The following is an 8596-nucleotide window of genomic DNA, read 5'->3' as shown; positions in this document are numbered from 1 at the left end:
CCCCCCGCGGGGCAGGCCCCTGCCATCTTGATGATTGATAACGCTCCTTGTATATAGTTGGTACATGTCCGCCATCTCGAGAGCGAGAACCCTCCTCTTATAATGTGGGAACCCGACCCAATCCGATGGGGGAACCCTCTGTTGCGCACAAGGAACCTTGCAAGATTCCTCAACTTGGAACCTTGCAAGGCCATACCGTCCTTCTTTATTGACGGAACCCCACCCAATCCGATTCGGGGAACCATCAGTTGCGCACAAGGAACCTTACTTGACCGTATATGGCAGCGAAACAATCGTCCCGCATGTGGTACCACGACAGGGGCACACCGATTTGTTGATGTGTTTTCTCTTCTTCGCGCACTCAAACATACGTCGTGGAGGAGCTGGCCTCCGCATTGCGTTGGAGCGGTGTGGACACCGGGGGCAGCTCCGGATCTGCATGGTTGCCGCTCCCGCGCAGGCCAGTGCCAATCTTCGTCGACCTCACCGGCGACGATGAAAACGATGACGACGCCTAGGGCAGCATGTTGGGTGGTTGGGAGGTGTGTTCAGTCTTTTTATGTTTCTTAATGTTTAGATGGACTTTGACTGGCGGTCGACCGGCCGTTCATGTTTAATCATGTTTAAATTTGAATGCATGTTCTCAAAGATGAATTTTTAAGTGGACGTGGAAAAATGCGTCGGCCATCATTGGGCGGTGGCCAACGTGACCGGCCTAAAAACGAACAATCCCGTCCATTCGGCCGACCCAAATGACCGAAACCCACGTCCGTTTGGATCGGCACGTTGGAGTTACATCCTCATCGAGCTCATGGTGCAGTCCACAACTCATTTCTAGAAAAACGCTTGCTCCTCGTGATAGTGTAACAGAAGGCTATATATATACTCCCTTCATTCCACAATGTAGTGCGTCCGCGTTTTCTGAGATCCAAGTTTGACCGTAAATTTAACCAATAAGATTGATTGTGGCGGGGACAAAAATTATATCACTGAATTCATATTGAAAATACGAATTCAGTGGTATAATTTTTGCCCCCGCCGCAGTCGATCTCGATAGTTAAACTTACAGTCAAACTTGAATCTCGCAAAACATGCGCGTACTATATTGTGGAATGGAGGGAGTACAAAACAGTAATAGCCTTTCAACATCACTTACCACACAGAAAGGGACGCGCAACACTTTGACTTTGACCAATAGTGAAAACATAATTAGGAGCACCCATGTGATACAGTCTTTTCTCCATACCTCGCTGTATCTGCGCTCCATTTTTTCAGCCGGCCAAGACATGCAGGCAAGCAACCATCCTCCATCAAGCAGGTTTGTTTGACCATTTCCCACAGCTTGCACTGCCTCTTCCCGCAGCCATTTCGCAAGCCACCGGAGCACTTTCACTTAGCTAAGGAGTGATCGTTATTATGCGCAGGGACAAACACACACACAAGGAAGAAGAAAAGCATAGAGTTTTTTTTTCCTGGCACTGCACACAACTTGTGTCTCTTTCTCTATTTCTTCTCAACAAAAAGGGGGACATGCATGCACACACACGATAAAGCCACACAACGGCTTGATCCGTTTACCACTCACCACTAGGTACTTAGCTAGTACATGCAGGCACACGTACTGGACTAACACAACTAACTCACATGCACATGCAACCTACTCTCAAGGATCGACTCAAGTTTACGTGTATGCCTCAACTAACTCAACACCCTTAGAACTAGTCTCCCGGCTTGCCAACTTACTGATCCTCACACTCTATTAGCAACCTGCAATAGCTAGCTTTCAGCCCACTAACACTCATTACTATTGACTAAGTGATTTAGGTAATGTATGCATACATGCAAACATCTCCTGGCTCGCCGATCTGCACGCTCGCGCACCCGCATTTGTGCTTCTCATCCGGCTGCTATGCGATGTGGCCGAGCATGTAAACAGCACCTAGCTCACTCTACCTGTTGAACAATGTCAAAGAGATACCTCATTTTTGGTCTGCAATTAATGGCCCTTTCGGGTCTAAAATGATCAGCTGATCACCGGTTAACATAGCTTGCAAGTAACTATGAATGGATGATTCATTGAAAATTCAAGCTGAGTTGCAGCATGCAACGTTTTCTCAGGCTTGCAACTGAAAACATGGCAGTAACAGTCCCAGCAAGAACGGTTCCTAGCTTCTCAAAACGTGCCCGGCCCAGCAGCAAGGGCAGTTATTGACAAATGGTTTTGAAGGTGCCGAACCGTTCGCGGTCGCTATAGCCAAATCATGTCCATACTTGCTAAAAAAAGCTTAGGATGGATGGAACCTTTGAGTGTTAACTACAAAACAAAACATACAATACATGCTTACCCAGAATGGTTCATGCTGGAAGACCAATGCTTGAAAGGGGCTGCACGCATTCTATGAATACTCCTGCCATCGCAGGTCATAGGCTTCCATTTTGGTCCGCTGTTGTGTAAAGGACCCCCACATGGCTTCCTCTTTGGTAATAGAGATCATCCAAAATTCAAGAAATTGGAACCTTATCTACAAGAAAGTTCGGATCTCGATGCAAGCAAAGGGTTCAGATAACAGCCACTCTAGCTAGTGTTGATAGAAAATCCATTTGAAAAGACACTCTTAAAAAACATTTGAAAAGATGTTGAATAAGTACTAAAATATGTTGAACAAGAATTTGAAAAATGTTGAACAACTATTTGAAAAATATTGAAGATGCATTAAAAATGTTCAACAAGTATTTGAAAACTATTGAACAGGTATTAAAAATTGTTGAACAAGTATATAGAAAATGTTGAACAAGTATTTAAACTATTGAACAAGTATTTCAAAATATTGAATAACTATTAAAAATATTGGAAAAGTATTTGAAAAATGTTGAATATTTATTAAAAATGTTGAACGGGTATTTTAAAATTGTTGAATAAGTATTTGAAAATGTTGACCAAGTATTAGAAAAAATGTTGAATAACTATTAAAATGTTGAACAATTATTTAAAAAATGTTGAAATAGCATTCAGACAATGTTGAACATCTATACAAAAATATAGTTCACTTGTTACAAAAAAGTTTTTGAGATGTACAAAAATGTGGAGTGAAAAAAACATAAGAAAACACAAAATAAAAACAAAAAATGGAGAAGAAAAAAGAAAAATCAAAACAACAAAAAACTGAGAAGAAGAAAGAAAACCAAACACAAAATGGAGAAGAACAAAGAAAATGCAAAAAGAATGAAAAATAACGACAGAAGAACGGAGAAGAAAAAAAAGAAAAAATAATAAACAAGGAAAAAAATCTGGAAGAAACGGCTCGAGTAGCCTCAAATAGGTTGTGCCCCTTGTACTTACCACAACAGTATGCCGGGTGTTGTGGCTGGCACAACACGTGTTCAACCGCCTTAGCGAGACTTCCCCCACGCGATCCCTTAATGTGATAAATAGCGTTCGCTCGCGCGCACACCCCCGCGCGCCCATTTTGGGCCGGCTCATGAGTGGCATGGGGAGCACCCTATTTCCTTGTGCCCTTTTTTACTTTATTTTTTTAAACAATTCAGGATTTCAAAAACTTTTAAAATTAAAAAAACGTGAATTTCAAAAACATTTGTGGAGCCAAAAAACTTTCCTGAATTCAAATAATGTTCACAAATTTTTCGAAATGTTCATGAATTTTCATATTTGTGAACATTTTTATCCGATGAACAAATTTTGAATTTTGCGGACATTTCTAAATTACATAATTTTTTTTAAATCAGAAGGAAATTTTTATGAACATTTCCTGAAAAAATCGGATGAAATTATTGGAAAATTTATGAACATTTTTTAAATTTTATGAACATTGCTAAAAATTACGGTTAACAGAATTTGAATTGATGAACATTTTTTGAAGTAGACGGACATTTTTCATTTTTTAACTTGATGAACAAACTCTCAATTCAAGAACACTTTTTTGAAAATTGGATAAACTTTTTGAAAACTGGATGAATTTTTTTGTATTTTGCGAACATTTTTAAAAATTATGATGAACACTTTTTGAATTTCATGAATATTTTTTGAATTAGATGAACATTTTTAATCCAATGAACAAAAAATGTTCGAGACAAAAACGAGAAAAAAGAAAAAACAAGGAAGATAAAACGGAGATGAAATAAGAAATTGAAAATTGAAAAACAAAAAAATAGAAAACAGAAAGATAAAGGAAAAAGAAGTAAATCCGGGGACCTCGCGCCACAGATGGGCCGGCCTAGAAGGCGCGCTACTACGCTACGGGGTGCCCTACGCGCCATATTGCATCCGCCCAAGCGAACTAGTGGATTCTAAAAAAACAAGCGAACTAGCGATAGCGAGCGCTTAGCGAGCCATTGCATGTTTATGAAAAAAAATAACCTACTGCTACCTGTGCTGGCACGGTCCAGTCTTCCATCCATCCTTGCATTGCCCCAATCCTGGTGGACGAGCGACGAGCCTCCTAGCACAAGGCGACGGACGCACTCGCATATTAGGACACTGCGCACACACGATCACGTGACGAGCGGACGAGCCACGAGGGTACCGCGGCGCCCGCGCGCTGCGCCCGTGTCGTGCCTACTCGGGCCGTCGTGCCAGCATATTTAGCCAGGGGCGTGCCTAGGCTTGGAAGGCCAGCATGCATGCCGGCCCGAGTACTTAGCATGCCTGGCCCGTTTAACCCAGGCCGGGCCGTGTCAGGCCGAGCCGGCCCATTTGTCCAGGTATGGGAGTATCGAACAATAAGTGCCTCCTTTGAGAAAGAGAAACACCAAACCTAACTATGTCGTGAGCTTCAAAGTTAGAAGCTCGGGATTCAAAAGAGAATTTACATGACGCAAAAACGCTTGTCGTTTTAAAATATGTTTCACGATACCATCATAGTTTTCCCCAAACCTTGACGAATGTGATTGACGACCTGCTTATAATCAGAAGCCACATGTATATGTTGCATAGCTAAATCTAGTGCCAATGTGACGGTCCTTCCCTACATGCCGGAGCTTCCAATGTGGGCGGATCAACAAGTCCCTGCACCACCAGAACCGAAGATCCTAGATACAGTCCATCTCTTTCACGGCAGATTCCTGCTGTCGTGCCTAGGTTATGATCCACTAAGACTCCGACAACCACATTGATCTTCACAAAACCTGCTTCGGATGGGATCCATCGTAGTTGTCGGACTAGCCCAGCCCCTGATATTGCATGAGGATCGATCGATTCATTTAGTTGTTCAAGCTCAGAAATGAATTTGGTGACGAACATGTGTGTGTTGTATGTACTTTGATTTATACCCTCGTGTATTAGAGCATCTATAGTTGAATGCCCCAAACCCGCTTCAAACGCCCAGGCGGACAGCCCGGTCACTGATCGATCATGAAAATTCAACCCAGACGGGCTCCTCAAACGGACTTCAAACGCTCGGGTTGATCGGCACCCCTCATATCCAGCCCAAATATGTGGTTGTCATGGGGCGCCCCGCCGCGTCTGCCACGTCAGACTAACATCGGGGTCCCATGCGGAATCGCTCGGAAACCCGACGACCCGACGTACATCTCCTCCATTGGGGGTGGTGGGGGGGGGGTGAACGTCGTGTGGTGCCGGTCCGTCTCGCCGCCGGAGGCCAAATCCGACTATTTAAGCCGGTCGGCGTCCCCAACCCTAGCACATCCACTTCCCCCCTCTCCTTGCCGCCAACCCAAGCCCATCCACCCCCTCTCTCCCGCTCCGGCGCTCTTCCTACGCTCTTCGGCTTTGCCATGGTCCGGAAGAAGATAACCAACTATGCTATGCTCATGCAGGAGTGTCGATACCAGATCGAGCATACGATCCGGCAATGCACGCTGCGCATGCCGCCCGCATCACTGTCGGGTTGCCTCCGGACTCGCCGGAGCAGGAGGAGGAGGATGAGAGAGGAGTAGCGGCTGGCTTTGATGGAGGTGGCGGATCTAGAGGATGAGGAGGAGGCGGAGCAGCCGGAGCAGGAGCCGGTACCGGCTCAGGGCTTCAACATGGAGTAGGCGGAGGCGGAGTTCGCCGTTGCCCAAGCGGACGAGATGGCGGAGGAGCAGGCCATCCTGGAGTTCATCCAGGATAAGGACTATGTGGATGCAAAACGGCGGTTCATCCGGTAGGAACGGGTGGCGACCGACACCCACTTCAACGAGATCAAAGCGGAGATGGGTGTGGAGACCGCCGGGGAGGAGCCAAAGGTACGACTGCCTCCCATGTTCCTGGCGTCGGGCATGGCGATAGTGGACATCTCCAATGAGGACTAGGCTAGTTGATCTACATAGTATGTAGGATTGTTTCTTTTCATGCTTTTGTATGGATTTACGATTTCTAGTGCTCCCTCCATTCATTTATATAAGGTGTATTCTTTTTTCAAAAGTCAAACGAGTGCATGTTTGACTGAGTTTTTAGAAAAAATACATTAATATCCATAATATAAAATTTATATCATTTGATTCATCATGAAAAATAGTTTCATATTTTATCTATTAGGGATTGCATATGTTGTTATTCTATTCTATAATCGCGGTCAAACATGCACTCGTTTAACTTGTAAGAAAACAAATACACCTTATATTCTGAAACAGAGGAAGCATGATGTATCGGAATGCAGATGAGCAAATTTGAGACTTGACCAGTCAGTGTCTGCGGAAGCGCTCTGGTGTGTCTGAGTGCGTTTGTGGGCCGGATTTGCCTACTTGGGCTGTAGATGCTCTTAGGTTCCTTCACGCATGCCAAATCAACCATAAGGTGACGCACATCCGGACCAACTCATCATGTTTCAGTACCTCGATCATCGAGAAGAGCCAGGTTTTTGCTGACGGTGGGGGAGAAGGTGAGGACGGGTCGTGGGTGAGATAGAGAGAAAGAAGTACTGGATGTTGAGTATAATGTTTATTAGGAAAGACGAGATAGATTAGGATTTGTTCTGCCTTGTCTTGTACTCCAAGTAGATGATTGTACTCCTATATATATGTCCATAAGGCTCAAGCCATATAATGAACTATTCCACCAAATCCCTCTCTTCCTTATAACATGGTATCTATCGCAAGTCGATCCTAAACCCTAGCCGCCGCCGCTTCCGCACCTACGCGCTGTCCTTGAGGCGGTCGGCCTCCATGACCGCCGCCGGGGACCGCGCCGCCCGTACCTAGGGTTCGTCCATCGGCCATGTTGGCCGACGGCCCTAGAGAGTCTTTTTCCCCGATGCTTTGATCCGGGTTTTCTCTCTCTCGCCGGTCGCTTTGATCGGCGTCTACTTTTTGGTTTTCCAGTCTATGTGATCCGGTTTGCGTCGATTGGCCGGCTTCTTCACCGACCCGGCGGCCTCGCGCGTCGTCCGCGCGTCTGCCCGTCAGTCGCCCCGACGCGGTGGGCTTGCGCGTCGTCCGCGCATTGGCCCGCCGGTCGCCCTGACCCGGCGGCCTTGCGTCATGCGGCGGCCATTCACCGCCACCGTTCGCGTGACGGCCCGCTAGTCGATCTACGCCGGCCGTCACCGCCCTGCTCCGACCGGGACTCCTGCATCATCCCAACCCAGCGGCCTCGCGCCATGCGGCGGCCAATCATAGCCGCCTTGCCGCCCGCCGCCGCCGGCTTCATCTTGGACTCCGCCGCCACCACGCCTCCAATGAGCGGCGTCCCCGACCTCGCGCGCGATCAGCTTGATCACCCGCTCGCCGCCACGATCCGCCTCATCTATGCCGCGCGACCGACCTGGCCCGTCGATTACGCGCACCCCCGTAGGTCCCGTGAAGATCGTCCCCGAGTTCAGCGCGCCTCTCCACCGATTGAGCATTGGGCTGCCGATGCGTCTCCCCGTCGGGCCGCAGCGCCGACACCCTGTGGTTCTCCTCGCGGCTGCATCTACCCGTGCGTCACCGCTGCGTCGCCCCTTCGGGCCGTAGTGTCGCGATACGCGGTCCCCGCCACCGCCCCGAGGCCACACCCGCGGCTTCACCGACTCGCGAACTGTCGTTGCGTCGCCTCTTCGGGCCGCAGCGTTGCGGCCCGCGGTCCTCGCCACCGCCCCGAGGTCTTCCCGTCGTTGCCCCGACCCTCGTGCCGCCGTTGCGTCGCCCCTTCAGACCGTAGCGCCGCGGCCCGCGATCCAATCCACCGTCACCGCGCGTCGACCTCCCGTGGTATGCGCCGCGCCGTCTTCCTTGGCGCGGGAACGCCACCGTCCGCGCCGATCTTCGTCACGCTGTCAGGGTTCTTCGCCTACTTCGAGCACCGCCACCACACTCCTAACCTAGCCGTCGCCGCTGCCGTCAGGCCGCCGCCGCTGCTCTTCTTTGGTCACCGCCGCTACTACCTTCATAGCTGCCGCCGCCCGTCCACCCCCTTCGGTCTTCATCCAAGCACGAGCCCGTCGCCAGCGTCGCCGTCATCTACCCCGACCACTTCGTCTACTCTGACCACTGTTGGTGACATTGGCCCCGCGCCGATGGACGCCGCAATCGTCGTCGAGTTCTTCTCTGCTGGCCCCTCCGACTTCTCCAACATGGCGTACAGCTCGTGCAGGTCCCTCGTCTACGCATGCCCGGTACTGGCAACACCGATGCGTTCCTTCATCCACGACATGTCCCC

The sequence above is a fragment of the Triticum aestivum genome, chromosome 2B (assembly GCF_018294505.1).
Source record: "Triticum aestivum cultivar Chinese Spring chromosome 2B, IWGSC CS RefSeq v2.1, whole genome shotgun sequence".
Taxonomy (NCBI): Eukaryota; Viridiplantae; Streptophyta; class Magnoliopsida; order Poales; family Poaceae; genus Triticum; species Triticum aestivum.
Note: the sequence above shows the minus strand (reverse complement) of the source record.